We start from the raw sequence: 6,000 nt of genomic DNA on the forward strand, positions 1-6,000 counted from the left end.
ATCATTTCAGAAGCAAAACACCAATTAAGGAGACTTTCAAAAGGATTATTAACATGTTCCAAATCTGAATTTCTCCCATAGCCCTCGTAATATTTTGTAAAACTTTGAAATGGAGCAAAACAGATGATTCATTTTGAATTCCAACCCTCTGAAACATCACTTTAGTTATTTGCTTTACATACCCTGTAGGAATTTGTCCTTTTCAAAGTTAGTGATAGGAATCAAGGTACGTGTCATAACGGAGTGGGGATAAATTGGTGAACTGTATCTGATCAACACTGTGTCTTTGGTCTGCATCGTTATGACAGTGAATTACTGTGGCCTCAGTGTTTGTTCAGCCACTGATTGAGGGTAATGGACTGAGACTTCTGAGCGGAGCGTCTCCACGGCCAATTTTTCACTGGATCCTGACAGAAAGCTGTACTCTTCAGTGTTGTATTTGCAAAAGGTTTCAAAGTGCAAACCAAACAAAACACAGAGGATTTCATATCTCTGACATAAAAGTCCAAGAAGTCAAAGCCGGTTAAGAATCGTAATGACTGGAGCTGTTGACTCATAGTAATGGCTGTATTTCTTTTAGTGGAAAATATTTTTTTCTTAGTCGACATCGAGCTGAGCCAAGGTGTGAATGTGAAAGTTTTCCCTTATCTGAAAATACACATCTCTGTTTTGTTTTCTGTTCTACTGCACCTTCCAAACTCTCTCCCTAGTTGTTCCTTCTCTCTCTCACCCCAGCTCCCCCCTGCTCTTCTCCCTTTCTTTCCGATGCTTCCCCTCATTTCTCTTCCACCAGACTATCCATTATTGGCAGAGTAACTGAGAAGCTTGTCCTGGTGCGATGCATTGTGTGCGGTATAATTCACGGATACAGTATAGCGGCTGTGTGATAAAGCCTGCATCTGCCGCGTGGACCTCTTCTGCTGCTCTGAACTCAAATTAACCATATGTTGAACACTCACACGGGGGGAAATTGGGGATTTGCAAACTGGAAGTATTTCCAACACCTGGCTGGAATCATGTGAAAACTGTTACTTCCCTTTTTCCCTTAACAAGGCAGAATATGAGAATGTGTTTACAGCCTGTAATGAAAGTGTTTTGTCACATTTAAGCTTTTCCATTCATGTGATCGCACTCTGATACTAACCCTTGATGCGTTTCCAGCTTCAGCCCCACGCACGGAAACAAACCTCTCTCTCACTTCCAGGGGGCGAGGCGTCCGAAGACCTGAATTGATGATTCTGGCTTTAATTAGTATAGCCTGTTTTAGTGATATCAGCCATTCTTTACAGGCTATGCTAATCTGTGCCAGAATCAGCAATGCAATTGGGATGGATGCATTTCTCCATGACGTGCACGAAGGTCGTTTGCTGCACTGCTGTCATTACTTGAACTTCTTGTCCTATTTATTGCTGGTTTGATTTTATATAATAAGCGCAACATAAATAGGTCCTTCAGATCTTTGGGAGTTGATCAAAACCATAACAAGGTGCAGGTCTGCAGATGAGATTTAATTTGCAGTAACCAGAATGAAAAGTACCAGTGTACAGTAGGTCTATGTGTCTATAGGTGCTGCGACCGAGTGGCCTTTCCTGAGACACCTGCTGGGCAGCAATTTGATGAGTGTAAATGTCAAAGATGGTGTCAGTATCTCACCCCTCCTTTATTTTCTCGTGGATCATTACTGCGAGAAGAAGTTCAGAGAACACAGAGTCCAGAAGCTGCTGCCGTGCTCTGCTGGTGTCTTTTCCATTAACCCAGTCATCAGAGGCTGAACCAGCAGACACTTCATTTAACAGCTTGCCTGTCCTTTAAAAAAAATCATTAACTCTGCTGAAGCTTGTTTGACCCTTATAATAAGAAATGTCTAATGAGAACCTTGTTCATAAATGCACATATGGGTAATATAGAGGATATATAACCTATGGAAAAAGTGTGATAAGGCTAAATTTTAATTATAGTGTATAACATTGTGTAAAATCAAGATTTTGATCCTAGTTAAGGCTGGCACACATGTAATTAAAGGTATAACATTTACATAGATTTCATTTATTAATTCAATATCTCTATTCTGGCCGTTATTATAAATATTATATATTGTGCATGTGTTGATTGTGCGCATATGGTTTTGCTCTGTGTTTTCATTGCTAGAGGCACATTTGAATATAAAGCATTCTTTTTTACCTTATTTAAGAATATATGATATATGTATTTTTATCGTTTTTTAAGCAAGCATCTTTTTCTGCATATTCTGTTTTTTAAAAATCAAATCAGCATTTATTGGACATTATATACGCTAATACTGACATATATGTCAATTTAGCTCTAAAGGCTCCATATTTGCATTGGTTGCAGTGTAGCTACTCTGCACTAATTCATCAAGAAGAAATTTACACCACCCCCCCAGTGATCAATATTTGTGTCATTTGAAGTCATCTGAATGATTTGTATTTTCAGGACATTCATAGCAGTTTTTATCATATAGTACTCTGATTATACATATTTATCTCTCAACAAATTTCATTTTTATTCATGCCCACCACTCACTACTGATAAAGGCTTTGACTGTGGCTATGTCTTGCCTCTGTGCATGCTCAGCGGGGGGGAGCACAGTGTGCATGCTCACATATAGGTAAGCCGCCTGAAAACCAGGGCTCTGTGGGACTGGCATTCTGCTGTGGCCCGTGATTGGCAGGGGAGCAAATGGCGTAAGCATCTGGAGGCACTTGGATCAGACCGTGATAAAAATCCAAACACACACAGACACAGGCAGATAAACACTTGTGCACACACGCAATGGGTGCAACTAGCCCGACACGAGCCCCCCAGACATCGTGACTCTATCTGAAAGTGAGCAGGAACATCACTCCACCTGGGTAGGCTTCAGAGCTGAGAAAGGACAAAAGTGCTCCTATTAACATAATCTCCACTGGAGTTTTTCTCTTGTACGACCTTTAAGGCTTAATGTTTAAAGTAATTTGCCATCAGTCATTATTTGGCTTCCATAGGGGACATGATTAACTTGTACATTTGCCCCGTTTCCCCTCTCGCACACACACACAGTTTCCTCTGAAATCTGCAACATGCTCCAGACTCAGGGTGATGGATTTTGGGTATTTGTTGTATTGCAGCCCACTGAGTCCTATTATCTACATCAGTGTTGATAAAGCATGTGTCTCTGTGGCTAACAGCAATTAACTTGCATGTTTAAGATTTCATCCATCTTGTCCAGCTGTGTTTAAAACCCTAATGCGGTTGTTTAAATCAGACCCACAGAGTGTTCGACTTTACAGAAAGCCAATGATTGCATTACCCCTCGCCATCCCCCCCGACCCTTGCATCAACTTAGGCCCAATAAAGCAAATGCCCTCAATTAACCATTCCTCCGTTGGCTTTTTATCCCTGTCTGTTTTTCGTCTCATCAATGGAAATAATAAACTAGACATTGTTGAGCTATGGGATGTATTTATAGATTTTCCGTTTGCATTATTAAATAGCTTGCATATTTATGACAGTCGTGACATTTGGGCTGATGCTTTCCTCCTCAGTCTGCCTGCTCTAATCCACTGGTCAGTCAAAGTCCCTGTTTAACCCTGCCGATAAAATCCCAGCTGAATCCTGCCCATCAGCAAGGAGCAAGCCGAGAGAGCTGGGGCCGCCTGAGATCACCTCTCCACAGTGTTGTACTCCAGAGCACCAGGCCCCTGCGTTTAGCCGAACCTAATTTGAATTCATTACCTTCCCTCCTCTCCAAACTGTATGCATGGAAAGTGTTATGCCTGAGCAGCTATAGGCTCTTAAGCTGCCGTACTTTATGAGATATCCGGCATGTGTGTGGGTGCGTGAGCCATCGCACATACTGAGTATCTCCAGCTCCGTCTCCAAACATTGATAAGTGCCGGGAGGGAAAGTTTCTCAATTTTGCATCGTAGCCCGGAGCGAAAAAAAATAAAAAAAGACTAACACAAGTTCTCTTTTACATTTTCATTTGCAGTAAATCAAGATGAGAGCATGTGATAAGAAATTGGAAACCCAGTAATTTGCTGGTGCTTTGAGGCAACATAAACTTGAGTTATTGAAGATGGTGGATTCTGCTGCATGCAACACGTAGTTATCATATACTTATATAATAGTTTGTAAAAGTTCAAACTGCAAAGAATCTGGTAGTGACCGAACAACTTGATCAAACATTGTGGGCGATGCTCCTAAATACATGCTTTACAGGATTTATAAATGGTATAAGTTGATCTATTTATTTGATAGTTTCATCAATGTAATGTACACTCTCAGTAATCTAGCTCATGGAATGAGATAAAACACATTATTTTGCCTCATTTTCATTATATTCAGGGAGCTGAAATAAGTTTGATGGGTTGATTGATGGGAAAATATCAGATAAACCCAAGCTACAACATCTCAGTTTGGATTTGCTACTGCTCTTCATCTTTCAATACTGAATATCTATATATAATTTTTTTTTAATAGGGAACAATTTGAATACGTTCCCTTAGGCTACATAACATTTTAAAAGCCATTTATTACCATTAAAGACAAACCATGCAACAATCAACAGATTGATAATGAAAATAGTAATTGGTTGCAGTCATGATAATTATAAATTGATTTCATTGTAATTTATGTTGATATATTCATACAAAGATATATACAGTGTGATAGAGGGTTAAATCTCCAACCCTTGATGAGACTAATAAGAAAAATATGCTGGGAAAGTGGTCACAGACTGTGGGACCTCGCTGCATCTATTTTTATAAAACTCAAGTTATGTATCATTCTGCTTTTGTTTTGCTCTCTGATCGAACCTTTGAGGATCACAGACAAAAGGAACTCACATTTTCTCGAGCAGATTCAGACGATGGGACTTTAATGGAGCTCATCTTCTAATACATCATGTCTTGTTCATTTCTCTGCAACATTTGAGCCTGGCTGCCCCTTGTCCATCAGCTGAGCCGACTGCCAGTGTGATATGTGCGCTGCAATAAGGCTCACAGCCATTTCCTCTGTGAATTATTGGAGCCAGGAATACCACCCTGTCCCGCAATTAATGACACTCCATTGATTCAACCCATTTCCTTCTGGAAAGAAAAGAAAAAAGCTCTCTTGAGGGTTTTTCCTCCCTTGGGACGCTTATATTAGACATAGATTTCTTTAGCTGAATGCACTTAGATAAAATATTTTCTCTGGAGACATAGGCAGCAGAGCTACTTCACCAAAGTATTAACCCTAACAGACCCTAAATCAAGACTCCACTCCACTTGATTTGCAGGCGGCAGCTGTCTGGCTTATTTGCAGAAGCTCATATTATGATGAAGTGGATCTTTAACACCAGTCATGTCTGCGTTTGAGCATTTCACTCACATCAGCGCCGGCTGAGGTCAGCTGAAGCCGGCCGAGGTCCGATTATTCACGATGAGTCCAAATATACTTTTGGGATCAGGGCAAAAATTCATTTTCATACACGCATTTCAGCTCATGTCGAATAGCTAGTCTGATTTGCTTTGAAGGCCAAGAATTGAATCATACTGTGGGTTATTTCTCCTCCCAGTGGATTTGAGCCTGAAACAGTCTCTGACATCTCACGATAATTGGCAGCAGGTTAAAGAAAGAAATATCATTATCCTCTACCTGTTCTTGCTCTGTCTCTTTTTGTGATTCGTTTCCCTGCCTGTAACTGCCCTCGCTCTGTCTTCTTTTCCCCCACTGCCTTTATGCATCATACTGTACAATCTATTTAGTTGAGAAATAACCTTACAGATGCACTTGCCTCCACACTTGCTATTTCACATCGCTGGCTGATGGCACAAAAAGCCTTCCATCAGCGTTATAGGGTGAGGGACCGTGTTATTGGTCAGCATCCAATACTGGGGGATGCGGAATCCTACATTGGGCACAGGCAAAGGCTATTGAGAGCAAAGTCGCAGCTCTTGTTTGTATTGAGAGTGATGAAAGAAGGAGGTTGGAGGGTTTTGAGGAGCGTGCAGTCCT

The sequence above is a fragment of the Limanda limanda genome, chromosome 15 (genome assembly GCF_963576545.1).
Source record: "Limanda limanda chromosome 15, fLimLim1.1, whole genome shotgun sequence".
NCBI classification, from domain to species: Eukaryota; Metazoa; Chordata; class Actinopteri; order Pleuronectiformes; family Pleuronectidae; genus Limanda; species Limanda limanda.